The sequence below is a fragment of the Accipiter gentilis genome, chromosome 12 (assembly GCF_929443795.1).
Source record: "Accipiter gentilis chromosome 12, bAccGen1.1, whole genome shotgun sequence".
Lineage (NCBI taxonomy): Eukaryota > Metazoa > Chordata > Aves > Accipitriformes > Accipitridae > Astur > Astur gentilis.
This window is the reverse complement of record NC_064891.1, coordinates 14988289-15004660: the sequence shown is the minus strand read 5'-3', so window position 1 is coordinate 15004660 and position 16372 is coordinate 14988289.

Genomic DNA, 16372 nt, shown 5'->3' with positions numbered 1-16372 from the left:
AGTAAGCTAAAGTGTCTGTATTATTTCAGAGTAGCAAGCATGGCCGTCTGAATACTCCTGGAGAGCTGGGCGTTTAATCCAGCGTGTGGATCCAGTGGCAGGAGCGGGGCAGCTCTACAGGGGAAGGCAAGACGGGAGCTGAGGAGAGGGACCACGGCTCAGGTAGGGACAATGTCCTTGTCAGCAAGCGGCTCAGTCCTCCGGCATTCGAAAAGACAAGCAGGGTGGCAGCGGTGGCCCAGTGAGCACGGGCAGCTCAGCCTCCTGGCCCAGCCTGTCTCTCGTAGGGGTTGTTCATCTAAACAAGGTGGTTCTCAACCAGGAAGGGAAGCAAGAAAACCTTTGTTGTGTGGGTTATCTTTTTTTTTTTCTTTTTTTTTAATTTATTTGAACTATCCTTTTCCTAATGCTCACTAGTGCTTGTTTAGTTTTGCAGACTGTGGGTATGTGTCAAAAAGTAATTCTGCTGTCGTTCTTCAGCAGTGTTGATGGTATTGTCCGCAATGAACAAAAAGCATTATCGCAGGAACTATGACAAACCCTAATAAAAAACAACTGTGAATATATTAAAGTAACTAAACCATTCTTTATTGCTTCTTCGTTGGCTTTGTCTACTACATCAGGTTTTGGAGCAGAAATGGATAGCTCGTTCATGTATCAATTAAGTTTTACTCTGTACAAAGCCGCGGTAAGTAGATGGTTTGACCGTAGGCTGACAATAACATACCAGAAGTCATTTACAGAGAAGAAAGTGAAAGTTTTAGTTTCAGTTAGCAGAAAACATTATCTGGAGCTGAGCATTTTTATTTATTTTATTTTGTGTAGAAACCGAGGAAACTGCTTTTATGCATTTCCTGTGGAATATGATGAGATCCTCTTTGCCTCTTGACTGAGCAATAACTGAAAAAGTAGCTCATCGTCATCAGTCATACAGGCTTTTCGCATGTTCTTGTCCATGAGAAAACACAGGTGTTTCAACAGATTGCTGGGAATGTATTTTGGTTTTACCCCGATGTACTTTCTTTCTTCAGGCGCTCTCACTTCTATTATTGTTTGCAACAGAAAGGCTGCCTCGGAAACCTGGGATACAATGAATGCTGTGTGAACCGAAGGCATCGACCTTATGGCTGTGCCTGGCGTGTTGTCACTATACTCCATTTTGTCTTTGCTAGATTGAGAGAGGTGGGAAAAGCAGTAACATGGAAGCAGCATGGAAAATTATTTTACCCCTTTGCCTTAGAAGATGGCCTCGGTGAGAGCATTGGTGAAGTGCTGTGAAAGAACTGGCATTGTGGTGGCAAGAGCTCTACTTTGTGTTATCTGGCTGCAGCTTTTGTGAGTACAAATGCTAACTTCGGGTCTTCTCAAGGGAAATGAATAGCCTTGTGTAGGACTTGGTAAATGAGCCATAGAGAACAGGGAAGGAATCAAATCAAGTGAAATAATCTTGGTGACTGCTGTGAACTCCTAATAGGGATATAAACAAGAAACAGTTTGTATGAGCTCTCATGTGGAGGTGTAAATGTCTTATCTCTACATGCTAGCAATGACTGGGGCTTTTAATGTTTAAGATGAAACAGTTCCTGATGGTTTGCATGGTCAGCAAACAGCTCATTTTATTTCTTCCTCTTACTTTTGTTTTTCTTGGGTTTTTTTTTGGTGTGGGTTTTTTTTTTTGTTTTTGTTTTTGTTTTTTTAAACAGGGAAATGCTTAGAAATTCACATTTTAATTCACATAGAGATGCTTTAAACAGCCTCCAAAATTTGTAATGTTATTACTTAATTGAGATAGAAATGAAGCTCTTGGTGAAAAGGCCTGGGGTACATTCATTGCCATAGTGATGTGAGGAGTACAGAAGGAATATGCTTAGGGCTTTCAGATAATCATCTGTATTTTTTCCAGCTTTCCAACTGTTCCTCATCTCCTCCCTCTACCTCCCCCAGTGATGCCACTGCAATTGTAGTGGGTTCTTTATTTATAATAAAAATAGTGAAAATAAACCCTTGATCTTTGCATTCCAAGAGTGTCAGTCTAACTTCCTGAGGTTATTTCTCAATCCTTGCAAATATTTTTCTAGGAGGTTTTTGAGCACTTTAGTCCACTCCAGAATCTGAGCAGAGCATGATAATACCACATGCATAAATACATGAAAAATTAATTTTCTTAAAAATGGGAAAAATATGAAGCATGTTTTCTGAGGAGGTATATGGAAGTGTATATACGTATGTGCATGTAGTAGGTATACTTGTACTGTAAGATTCATTCATGACTTAAAACAGCTTTTGTTTTTCATGAGTTGTAGCATGTTAAGTGAGGGATAAAGTGAGATAGCACTGGCAAACAGAAAGCATTTTTTCACGCCCTTGTTGTTTAAAGCTTTGCATTATCCTTTTGGCACGTGGTAATATCCTGTGGTTAGTGGTTTTTAAATGTGATAACATTTTTTTGTAATTTTTCCAGTGTCCTAAACATAGATTCTGCCTCCTGCAGTCACCTGTCAAAAGTTAGTTTTCTACAGATCTCTCTGATTTCAATTGCTAGATTAGCTGCAATAGTGGAAGTGAGGCTGCACTTTAATTGATCTGGGAGGCAATCTGTAGCCCACTGCTGTGCTTATTCCCGGCTTGCAGTTCTTCCATTGCTTCAGTTTTTAAATATGTTGTGTCCGTTACTGCAGTATTTCTAGGACCAAATGTTTCAGTTGGAAAGTCAAAAGGCTAGTACATGTCTGGAAGGAGACAGTGTATGCCTTTCATTACTAGGCTATTAGCGATGTAAGGCGCTTTCTCCCCCTTCCCCCGATTTTATGGCTAAATGAAAAAAAACAGGGAAAAATAATTTCATAATGTTTTTTTTCCCAGCAAAAGAGAAAAAAGATACATGGTTTAAAATCAAATTAAATAGTTGTTTTAAGATGATAGTTGTGGTTACACAGAACCCTTACATAAAAAGGGTTCTTGGCTACATTTTTGAAGAAAATGTCATTTTGATATAAAATAATATTTCATTTTGGAAATGTAGAAATGAAAGAGTTTAGGGTTTTTTAATTCATAGTTTTCAAATCTGAGGCCATTAGCTTGGTTCAGCTCACATTTGTGAACAGTTACCCTTGACTCCAAAGAGTATTTTTGGCAAATGCACCATTCACTCTTATAATGCACCCACCCTAATTGCTTCCAATTCAGGTATCTAAGTTAAAAGCTTGAGCGCCTCCTCCCAGGAGGGCAAGGGAGGGAGAGATGCCCTGGGGAAGCAATGCAGAGTGCGGTGTGGTGGGGCACAGAAGGCCCTCACAGGGTTTTCACCTGCGTGCTCTGACCCGCCATGTTCTCTCTTCCTGACTGACCTCTGCACCCGAGACTGAGTTTAGTTTTGTTTCCGTCTTAACCCTTTCCCGCTCTTTCTTGCTACAGGGGTGAATTTCTACTTCTTTGCCTGGGTGCGTTACTGCAGTGATGCTTAGAATGCCATTTTTCTGAATCCAAATCCTGCTTCACACTGGCACATTTCTTTCTAAGGTATTTAGATATAGGTATTTCTAACTAGACACCTTAGTTCTTGAAGTTTTTGTTATTTTTTAGTTGCAAGGTGGCCTTATGCCGTTCATACTGCACTCTTTAAATTTAGGAACAAATCCTCTCTTTTCCCACATAAGATTTATTTCTTTTCATTTCCACTGGAATAAAATTTTCCTTACTCTGTATTACAGATTCTGCTTTTCCAGGGAGGAAGCTAGCCCTATTTCTCTTACATATTGCATACAGCTTTCTTATAAGGTAGACTTGTTCATTCATGTCAGACTGTTCTGAATTTTGCATATAAGACACGTCAGCTGGGATAGGTAAATGTTAATTATAGGAAAGAGAATAAAAAGCTGGAATAGGTTTCAGCTTCCTCTTTCATCTACATGAAATGATTGAGGTTCACTTCACATTAAAGGGGAGAAATGTTATTTTAAAAATGTGAATTGGAGCCTTCATCTCACATGGGTCACTTCCTACTGAGAGGAAGTGGCAGCAGCCACTTTATAATGAAGACAAGAGTTAGCTAAAGCCATTTTTTCACTGTGTAATTTTGAAAGCAAAAAAAAAAAGTTTTTTAATTAGTGGTTGCAATGTGCAGTGACATTGAAAGGGGATGCAAACTTTGTAGTGTCTGCAGAGATGCTGCTTGTATGATTTTTTAATTACTTGTTCTAATGTCATAGAAAGCAAATAGGGACAGATAAATGCTGAAGTACTAACCATACTGAAAGCTGCAAGATGTCTTGTCTGTGGTCCTTGCCTGAAAGACCTTATGGGCTCATTTTTGATATATGAGATTTTAGCCCCAACTGTTTATTCTAGGAATCTTCTATTGGGCTGCATTACTTGCTAATAGCTTTGTATTAGAGAGAGTTTAATTCCCTGGAGTTAACAGGCATTCTCTGTTTTATCAACTAACTATTGCCATTATTTCATGTGCCACTGTTAGTTGTTTCTTGACACTGAGTGATTTTATTTCAAAGGTTTAAAAGAAATAATTTGCAATCTCCTCTACTTTTCTTCGAGCATTTTTTTTACCTTAGAATGGTTAGCCCAGCCCTTCCCAAATCGCAGACATTTCTGTTATGCTTGCAATATTGTAAGAATGACAACTACAGAACGTAGAAAGTTGGCGGTTGAGGTAGTAATCCAGTTTATCTTTTGCAGTGGGCTCATTAGTGCAGGTTGTTAAGGTAAGTAGAGAGACTCAGTAATTTGATTGTTTAAGAAAATGTGTTTAAGGACCAGCAACCCAAACAGTTGAGTCGGCTATATTTTTACCAGCAGTACTTGAAGGAAGATGTAGATTTATAAAGCTTAGTGAAAGAAGAGGAAACAGGTTATTTTAGTTTTCAAACGACGTTATTGACGGGGAAAAAAGTATTCTATGCTTTCTAAAAATAACACAGATGTAGGAAAAATGTGTACTGAGATGAATGAAATCCATTGGGAATGAACAAAGTTGGCTAAATGCATGTAGTTGGTTGGCTCTTCTACTCTGCTTTGGAATATACATCAGTTCTGATAAGTGACTTGTGCCAAGATAAATGAAATATAGCGAATTGCACAAAATACTCAACTATGACAGTAGAATACTGTGTGAGACTCCACTACCAGCCTCTTCATTGTCTGATAAGTGAGATTATGCATAGTTCAAGTTGTATAATCATACTAATTAGGCAGAAACAAGCATCGTGTGGGTATAAAGCCTGTGTGACTTACTCTCATTACATTCTTATGCATATAGAAAGTTCCACTGGAAGCGCTAATATAGGTAGCTAAATGACAACAGTCTGATTTTTGTTATTAAAAAAATAAAAGTCAATAAGAAAGGGACACAAGATGGCTTGAATTTTATAGTCCATGTTAAAAATGTGGAATCCAGGCCCTTCCTCATGAACCAACACCTAGACGCGTTAATGTGTCTTTCCAGCTCTCTGGATATGCCTGTGGTTTCCAAAATGTTAAAAATTATACTTCTTGTGACTAGACAGCTTCTGATACATAGGCATTCCAATTTTAAGCTCCTTTTTCATATACTTTGGTTTTGATTCCTGTGACTTTCTTAGCAAACAAACACGAGGGCTGAAACGTTCACTGATAAGGATAATTGAAAAAGACTGCACCAAAATACAATAAACATGAATTTCAAGTTTGTATGCAAGTGAATCAGAACAGAAAATGTATTTTTAAGTATTATCTTTCTTCAGAGAAAAAACATGAGCAAAGCATACAAATGCAGTGTTCAAAAGAGCTTGAATTCTGAATTTTTAATGTTCACTGAGATTTGATTGTAAATTGCCAGTAGACCAAGTATCTTTTATAAAACCTATTTGGTGAATAAATTTAAATAATGAATACATTAGAGAAGATCACAATCCTTTAGATTACAACTTCAGTGATAAAAAGGACCAGCCATACTACTTAAAGAATCTCTCTGGTTTGTTAGTCTCTTGGTGATTAGTTTCTGAAAATTTCAACATTGAAAAACAAATGTTCTTTTTTATCATGCAGATGAACAATATTCAAACTTTAAAAATTTTCTTGTGAAACTTTCAGGCTTTGTTAATTTGTTTTTACATTTGATGATATTGCAGCATTATTTAAAATGGTTGCTATCAGTTTTCAAAGTTGGAATCTACTTTCAAAAAGTGGTAACTACCGGAGTTGTTAATTGATCTGAGTACTGATCTGAAATAGTTGATTTTCACTCAGTATATTTCTGTTGTTTGAGTCTGACTTATTGATGGGTCTACAATAAAAAATAATCAGTGTATATATTCAGTCTTCTGCTTGTAACTGTTGATATTTACCAGAAATAATGAGAAACCTGTTGTATTCTCCATGTTTCTAGAACCCCAACCATTTGCCACTGGCATCTAGGAAGGTTAACTTCCAACAATTACATTACTTTTAAATTTCTTGCAGCAGTATGCATGTCAGATGTTTTCTGCTCCTACAATGATGCAAAGTAGCCATATGCCTAGTTAACCATCTAATTAAGCTTTGCATCACCGAAGCAATAGAAAAGGCCTGAAGTGTTTGTTCACATATCCAACATTAATTCACCACATACACTTAGCCTAGGAATTAGAGAGAGGACCCAAAATGAAAGGCCTGTTGTTCAATACTTCGAAGCAGACTTGTTAAAAATCTCTGATTTTCCTCCGTATTTGTTTTTATGAACCATCACAGAAAAAGAATTCCCAGGGTTCTGGCTTGAATGATGGAAGTGATGTTTACAGCATGCCTTCATAATCTGATTTTTCCAGATTTCACTGCAATTTTGTTGGCAGGTAATAGGATGAATGTGAGTAGTGAGCTGGGTATTTTGCTTGTTGTTAGAAACCTTTCCTGCGTGGAAATCCCACTGACAATCCTTCCATTATATCAGCTGGTTTTGTTACTATTGTATCACTATCTATATTCTTCAATCCTAAAGGAACAGCCTGAATTATCATCAGGTTGTATAAAACCTGTCTGATAAAGAGTGAAAAATAGCTCCTTTTTTTCAGGGTTACATGGCAAAAAGTTTTTTCTAGCTTAGGAGGCAAAAGGGAGGCAAATTGCACTACAAGCGGAAAATACTCAGATCAACAGGGGGGTGGCATTCGCTCCTTTTGCATGTCCCTAGTAGGTAAATAAATGAATATATGAAAATAATTTGGTTTTCCTGTTAGCCACTTTCCCTCTTTCTCCCAGTCCTTGAGTTTGACCATCAAAATCCAAACCCATTGCACAATCACCTCTGATGAAAAATGAATATATTTTCTTTTTTTCAGTTACCAGTTTAATGAAGAGAGAGAATAACTTCTTCCTCCATAGCTCTAGGAAAACTCAAAGATTCTTCTTTTCATTAGATTTTGGGATCAATGTGGCTTGGAGGTTTCTTTCTCTCTACTTCCTCCCGCATATAAATGTTGGTGAGGAGCGTAATGAATTTTATGGTCTCTGTTTCCACACCTTTTTTGCTTTACTCTTAGTTTTTCCCCAACTGGGCCTATGTATTAATGTATAAATTAAAAAAGACTAGCTTTGTACAGGTAGTCCCATAATGCTTGCTTGCTTAACCATGTCAATCTATGTTCAATCTTAAATAGTAACTAATAAAATCAAAGCATTTATTTTTAGGATATTTTAAAAAAGAGTTGAATAATGAAAATGAGAAATATCAGGGAGACTATGAGGAAAAGTGTGATCCAACATGTTGGTTACAGATCTTTCTATGAAAATTATCCAAGTTGTTCCATAAACATAGATTGGAAACAACAGTATATGAGGGGTAAGTGTGTTGGAAGGAAGGACCTTCATTAGCAAAAATGTGGATTTCTTGAAAGGCCTTTTCTGCCTCTAACTTCTACAATCTCTGCTGCCAAAAAAACATATTGAAAATAAATTTTTTAAAAAGTGTTTTTCACATTCAGACTTTTTTCAGATATTGCAAAACCTTCAATACAGTAGGTAGAGGGGAATTTCACCTTGCACTAACATCCTGAATGTTTGGTCAAAGACTTTGGGCAACGAGTGGAGTGACTGACATCCGTTTTGGCAGCTAAACCTACTTGCTACATCTGTCACTTATCTCTTGGAAACCCACGCACTACAAAATGGAGACAATGCATAAAAGAAATGACATTTGAAAAACCTATTGTCTGTGCAGCATTTGAAGCAGCAAGCTAGCAACATTTTTCTTGGCTTTCTATCTGGTTCTAAGGTTGATGAAGTAAACAAAGCCCCTGCTCTACTTCAGGCTAGATAGTCCTTATCTTGGAAATTCATTCCTGAAGCATCTAAAATGGGTACATTCTTGGTCTTCACTTATGGTGATATCCTCCCAAGACAGTGATTATTACAGTAATTGGTAGCATAAATGCAGGATGGCCCAGATAATAACATATTTACCTTGTTAAATGCAGTAAGGATGTCTTCTGACCTACTTTGGCAAGGTAGATATTTGGCTTGTATGTGTCTCTGGTGCATGCAGGCTGGGAGTGGATGAGAGCATTAAAAATGCTAGTTTCTAAGTTTGTATCTGGCATGTCCACAGTCCGCATGGACTGTGAAGGTTAAATTCAAAGAATTTTACAGGTGTTTGTCTTACACAAACAGGAATTAATATAAAAGATTTCTTTGTTTATGATCAAGACCTGAAACCTATTGAAATGAATATTGGAACTTCATGGGATCAGACACTCTTCAATTAAGCTGATGTCAAGGTATATTCAAATTAACGTCCGCGCCATTATGCGACTCATTCTTTTCATAAGTCTGCCACTTGCATGACTTGCATTTTGGTTGTAAACCTGTTCTCTGTTAAACACTGGAGCTCAAATGGCAGAACGAGTTACCAGGCTCAAATAGACGCAGGTCACTGCTGCCTCATGGCTGTAGAGCAGTCCCTTTGTCTCACTCCTCAGTGTTGCAGCTGCTGCAGCCTGAAAGGCGTATGAGTAACTTTCTTTTTTCAGAGCACTTCAAAGTACAATGGCTGAATAGAAGATTAACTATGAAAACATGAAACTTCTTTGTTGGGACACATTGTGTTAGAGTGTGTGCCCATGGTATGGAGTGTGCTACTTCTCGATACTTTCAACAGATGGCTGGCTTGATTATAGAAGAATTTAAACTGGGAATATTTGTACAATTGTACAATTATCCTACTGCTATTTTTTTCCTTAAATTTTGGAAGCACTTTGAGGGTGATACTGAACAATTCTGCCTTTAATTCCTGCTTGGTACAGGACAGGTATTGCAAAGATTTTCCTGTCACAGAGCACCTGAGCACTGCTTTGGTCGGTGTCCTGTTTGTTCTCTTGAACGTGCCATACATTTGATTTCTCCCTCCTACAAAAATGTGCTTGTGTATCCTTTTGGGGTCTAGCGTTTTCTTTAAAAAAAAAAAAAAAAAAAAGGTAAGGTGAAGATTAGCAAATCAACTCAGTCTGACATCGCTCTTTCACTTTTGTGTTGTTTGTCTGTTCTGCGCCTGCATGGTCTACCTCATGCCTCAGGTTTACTGTCCATGTAATATTTGATTGACTAGCCCAACTACTGGGCCACCACACCCTACCCAAACCTTTTATACGGAAAAGATAGTAAGATTCTTCTTGCTAGCATGCAACCCTGCTGCCTCCTATATTCCCAGTGTGCCTCAAATTCTGTCTGTAAACTGTGTTTCGATACCAGTAGGGGAGAAATAGGAAAAGATAAAGGTGCTAAGAAAACCAGTTGTTGCTTATGGCAGTATGTAGGTTAAGCTTCCATACTAGACCTAAAAATGGCTTCGCAAGTGCTGGACTGTTGGAAGGAGACTATTATTTTCTTCACACTGCACGTTTTCCTGTAGCGTTTTTTTTGTGTCTTCTGTCACTGCCACCCGCACTAATGGATTTGTGTACAGGAGGCACAGAATCTTTCAAAAGGTTTGGTTCAGCAATTTTGTGAGGCCTGTAGTCCATTAAGCTGAGGGACTAGTTGAATCAAGCAGGCTGCACAGCCCCTAGTTTCAGTTTTGAAAGCACTGGCCCCCAGGAATGAAATGTTATAAAAGACGGCAGACCTAACCTTTTATTTTTCTACCTTGGACTGAGTTCTATTTAGCAGTGACACGAAATTTCTATCAGGTTCCCTCCATACGGTCCTTTCAAGGCTCCAATAAAGGAATGAATGCCAGAGCAGAGCCTTTACCCATTCAGTTTTCAGCTCTGTTAGCTTTCAATACCAGAAATGTATTTAAAAGTGGGTAAGGTTTGTTAACTCTAATATACCACTGTCACTCATCCTGCTCCAAAAGAATAAAACTATATATGTGTTGGGATTTGCAAGTCAAATGAAACCATTTTACTTCTTGAAAATGGGCTACTGTAGAAGAAAAAAAGGCTGTATAAAGGATCACATTAACCTACAGCGATAATATTATAACAGCACTGCTCGTGATACTATAGTTAGGACTGTGCCAACTGGTTAGTTTATAAGCCTTCTCTTTCCCTTTCTGAAATACCCAGCTGCTTCTCACCCAGCTTTACAATTTTCTGATTAAAACTCTCAAATAAAAATGCTCTGCTATTTAGAAAATGAAATTCTGTGGAATCAGCTATCATTAGTTTTATTTCAAAATGTTTTTCAGGTTTTGTTTTATGTCCTGTTATTTATTTGTTTATTTTTAAACAGGAATATAGCCCCGTTTATTTTGTTTTCAATAGGTTGAATATGCATGATCACGGTGCCATACTTTTGAATTACTTAATTTCCTAAGGAACTTTGCTGTTTAGCTTATTGCCTTATTGTAGAGACTGGAAAGGAGCAGTTAGGGTGTATTTCAAAAGTTTGTAAATACAGAGTTACAGAAAAAGAGTAGTTTTCATCTGTCTTACAGAAATTGTCACCACTGACTGAAGAGTTCGTTGATAAAGTGTTTGGGCTGGATTTTGTGGGCAAGTAATTGTAGGAATAGTTCTTTGTCTGCTGTTATCAGGCAATGATAATTAAGAGGACATTTGGAAAGGTATTGCCTTTTAGGCTAATAGTCAGTGGAACTGTATATAACTGAGAGTTAAAAATCACACTAATAGAATTGCAGCATGGTGGGCTGGATAAGAACCAAGCCAGTGGTATTGACCTTAACATTAATGGTTATCACTGACGACAATGTTAAAATAATATTTTAATAATTATATAATAATTAAATAAATATTTTAATAATTAAATAATAATTTTAATACCAACGCTGCTGTGTGTATGAAAACTGGAGCCCAGGCTGTATGAGGAGAGGAGAATAGATCTTATAGCAGGAGTGAATGAGTGCACCCAAAATTTTAAAGCTACACATTCAACTGAAGGGAAGGGAATCGGTTTCCGTGTCCATGTAGTAAGTCTGCTACAGAGTACAAAACTGTGTGTGACCAAGAAGGAGGAAGTATTTCCAGTTCTAACTTGGTATCAGGCTAGATAGAGTTTAGAGATGGAGAGTTCCAGAAAACCAATATGCTTCTGAATTCATCTGTATAAAATATGTAGTATATTGGGAATAGGAGCTTGAATCCTAAAGAAAAGGTCAGCTTTAAAAAATGGTTACTGTTGAGCAAAGCTGGAAGGTCTTGAAATACAGTGCATTCTTTTCATTTTGGAATGTGTGATTTAGTGCTGGAGAAGATGATTACCTGACCCTATGTTCTACATTATAGTATGTGAAAGGTTGGGTTTTTTTTTAAATCCAGGAGGAATTAGAATAGAATTCTTCATGCTAGCTAGAGTGGTTATTCTGTCACTCATCGAAATGACCCCAAACATGCTTTATTTTTTCTGAAATGCTCATAAAGGGGTGCTTCTGTATCAAAGCTTGCCCAAAGCTTGTGGTGGCTTTTGTGGGAGTTTGTGTGTGTGTGCGTACATGCCTATAGTACAGGCCAGCACGGGGAAACACAAAGTCAGGCCAACACTGGGGGGTACTCCTCTAGCAGATCACTATTCCAGTTTCATCCTTAAGAGTACCTTTGCCAAAATATTTTAGGGTGTATGTCATGAACTGCTCCCCAACCAGTATTTAATGTATTTTAGCTGTATTGTGTATGTGCATTTTACATTTATAATGTATTTTATCTGTATGTGCATATGAGCATATGTCTAAATAAACTTAGATAAATACTCATATAGGTACTTAGATATTTATACTCAGCATGGTTAAGAAATTAGTGGATACAAGGACATCTATTGTGTAAACACATTAATACGTGTGTATGTATGTGTATTGATTATTTCTGGAAATATTTGGGTGCATGTGTGTTTCTGTATATTTTGCCAACTCTGTGCAGTATGTGAAATGTGGGGTAAAAGAGGTTCAAGTCCAGGGCTAAGGATCTCTGACTAACTCCTGTTACTACTCCTGTCCTCTGGTTCACGACTGAAGTCACTGAGCAGTGATTGAACTCTAACTCCTGTATGCAACAGAAATTGCTGTTTATGGGCCCCTGTTAATGTTGTCTTACAATTTTTTTAATCCCAATTTTTCACAGAAGGATTGAAAAAAAAATTGATTTAGCAGTCCCTGTATTCTGGAAAAACATTAGATCATTGTCTAAGAGGGATATTTTGAATGCACTTTTTACTGTGAGCACATCAGCTCAGGGTCTAGGAACACGGAGTTCCTGGAACTGGAACGCTGTCTGTCCGCACGGTAATGCAGGCTCAAAGCAGCTTGCTTGGGAAGAGCCAAAGGGCTCCAGTGGTGGACAAAGCTATGCTCTCCCTATGACTTATCCATCCACGCTGCGTGAACAAGAAGCTGGGCCAACATTAACACATGATGTCGTCTCGGTTTCTCTGGCTACTTCTACATAGTAAATGTAAAGCCTCAGGGATTGTTTTCTGGTCCTGAAGCCAACTGGCCCAGCCTGGCTTGCCTCACTACAGCTAAAGTCACCCTCACAGAAGAGAGTGACTGCATCCAAAGTACCACTGGGAAAGTGTTCCTTGTTCAGGCTCACGCCTGAGTGTTGTCTTGCGGAGGGCTTGGGTGCTCAGACTGAAGCAGTGTCACGTAGCACTGCTGAGATTTTAGCAGCCTGGATGTTAGGTCAGAACTTGGGCTCATTCCCTGGCCCTGTTTAGTTTGCTAGCAGACTTAGTCTCCGTCTCTGCAGAGACCTGGCTGTTGAGTTGTTGGTTTCTTGAGTGTGTGCTCAAGAGGTTTATGGTGTAAATGCTGGGTGAATCTAGTCTTTAGAAATGTCTAGGTATTTGCTTAGCTCATATTCCTCTCTTCCTCCGCCCCAGCCTAACCTCCTGGTAAGCCTAATCTCCTGATACTAAGCCTGATTCTCTAGAAGTTAAAATCTCTGTCCATATGTGGATTTATGCATTACTTTCCAATAACTTTTGAATCTTCTGGTTAATTGAGCTAAATTGGGCAAGAATTAATGGTTTAGAGGTCTTAAATTGCTGAATCTATGGTGAAAAACAGTAGCTGGTAAGGGTGAAGGGTCCAAATGAATGCTTCCACCAAGAGAAGGCAGGAAAGCCTGCTTTCTCTTGCTGGAAGCAGTCACAACACAAGTGTTATCTTGCTGCCTGGCTGATCAGCACAGCTACAATGATGAGCAACTGCTGCTTGCCCACCTGATAAGATGGCTGGGAGTACTGAGTGGAAGAGGAGGGAGGCGGTAGGGAACAAGAGGCAGGAGAAAAAGACAAGATGCAAATCTAGATGAAAGTAGGCTTCCAGAGCCTGGCTGCTCAAAAATGCCCATGTTTGGTTTATTTTGTGGAGAGTGCAAAGACTTTTTTTCTTAGGTAGCAGAGATCTGCTGTAGAGGTGAGGATTGTAACCTTTGAGCATCTGGCCACAAAGGGGAATCCAGAATCCAAATGCTGAGTGCCTTCATGCCTAGGGGAGGCATGCAGTGGAGGAGGTGTCTCAGAAGCGGGACCATGTCGAGCAAGAAGATGCTTCAAGATAGTTAATAGAAAGGTGCTGAAGGCAAAAGTGCAGAAGATTGTGCCCAGTTCTAATCACCCTTTGAGATTTAGGCACCTTGCTCAGGAGGAAGCCTGGTGACTTGAGTGGGTGCACATCCAGTGATTGTTTCTGAAAATACCTTTTCTCTCAAAGAACCAAACAGAAATCATTCTTTTCTTTTAAAGCAAAAGTGGTGGAAGGAATTAGGTAGTGTTTATATATTTTATGCAATGATGTGAAATACAGGCAAAGTCTTGGAACTAGAACCCAGGCTGTCCCTTTCTTACTAAGTGACATACCTATTAGACTTTAGAAACATGGTCTTTTGTATGGTTTTTTTTCTGGACCAGTGAGTCTCATATTTTGCAGGAAAACATGGCAATGATTCAACGAAAAGGCTGAAGGATGCCCTTTCTGGAGTCTGGTGGTTAGATCATTCACATGGGTGGTGGCAGATGTAAAAGAGAATGATTTGGGTCTCCCACATTGTAAGTACTCTGACAATTAGATTCTTGCAGGAAAGCATAACTTACAGTCTAAAGCAAAGCAGTTGTTACAGCTACATTTTGCAAGGGGCTTTATCCTCCTGAATAGGTACATGAATTTATATATTTACAAATTAAGTATGTCTATTAGATCAACTCTCTGAGCAGTGACAGTTTCATTTCTGTTTTCTAAATCCTGATTGATCTCATGCAAGCTAGGTTTTGACCTGTTTGACCTTGTAAAGACTGTGGCTGTTGTCAGACGTTGACAGTTTGTAGCTCTGTAAAAGACTGTTTCCACTGCCCAGATGATGTAGTTTAAAGCAGTCTGTGGTACCCTGCTGTGAAATGGGCTAAGAGTGCTCATGTACGTCAGCTACTGCATCTCGGAAAAAGAGCAGCTTGATTGATAGTAGCAAACGTTTTTTAGGAATGGCATCTTTAATTGCTCCAGCCCCTTGCAAATTGAACACTTGTCAAGTGGAAAAAAAAAAAAAAAATTGCAAAGAATATCCTTTCTGCTCATTCCATGTATGAGCATCTGAAACAAAGGCAGCGTATCTTGCAGAGAAACAGTGAAGATCTTCAGTTTATGTCAGTGCACTTAAACTGGCAGAGAGCATCAGCCAAAGGTTCCCCTTGTTGCTGTGTCCTCTGTGCCTCCAAGTGCATTACCACAGGATTAGCTCAGTCAGGAATATGGGTTCTCACAGCTCTGCTTCCTGTGTTCACATGTGGCCTATTCCAAATGGTTGTGAGGTTTTACTGTAGTAACCAAGGTATTTGCAAAGGAAAAGAAGTTGCACCTGAAAATGTTAATGTACGATCTGATTGCCAAACATGTGTGCATTTTAAAAGATATTAAATTGGCTTGCTCTGTCTACCATTCTCAGGCTGTGGCTCTACTTGCCTCCATCTGGGATTTGAACTGTGCTTCCCAGAGCAGATTCCTCTTGGCTCATCCCATCTAAAGGTACATACGAATGAGATGTGGATGATCTAATGGAGCTTCATAGTTGCTGAATACCTGATTTAAGTGATTAGGGATTATGCTCCCTAAGTATTGAGCAACTAGTCCTACCCAGAGCCCAGTCATGACAGGGTTTTTCATCGATTTTCAATTTTCAGACCTTCAGGTATTTCTTAGTGGAGTTATGCATCCTGTGGAGCAAGTTCAAGCCTACTGGCAATAGCTGTTTTGTAACTGAGTATTTTAGATTCAAGGGGATAACAAACCTTAGGTTTAAGGTTATAGGTCTATTTATATGAAGAAGTGAGACAAGTCAACCCAGTCCTAATAGATCCGAGTTGTACTGCTCTTCTGTGCTTTGACTAGCTTTACTGTTCCTTGTGTGGCCTTGCCACATCAGGTTCAGAAGTACAGTACATACCAGATCTGGATTCTACCTACAATATACAAATAAAGCCTTCAGCTCAGTGGCTGTTATTTCTGCATAGTGCCCACACAACTGGATATATTTTATATAAAAATACTTACTCTGTAAAGTGAATGGAGTTCACAAATACAAAAATTATTTGCTCTTCTGAGTAAAGGACTGTTATAAGAAGCACTATTAAAAGTATGTCCAAAACTCCTTCTGTGTTACAGAAAATGACTCAGTTGAGCCTTTAGCCCAGTGGCTATTTTCTGGAACTTCTGGAACACCTCTAAGGCTGAGCTATTATATTCTTTAAAATTTAAATCAAGCTTACCATCATTTGGCAAATGTCACTGTAATTTTTTAACAGTTTTATGAAGCAGGTTTCTGAGACTACAAATTCATAACTGGCAAAGTAACAGGCTATATACCTGGTAGTTGTTTCAGGTGTTATAATGTCCATGTAAGTAAATATGGCACTTTCCTGGATATGCTGACTTTGGACCTGAATAATGTATGCAGCAATGTTA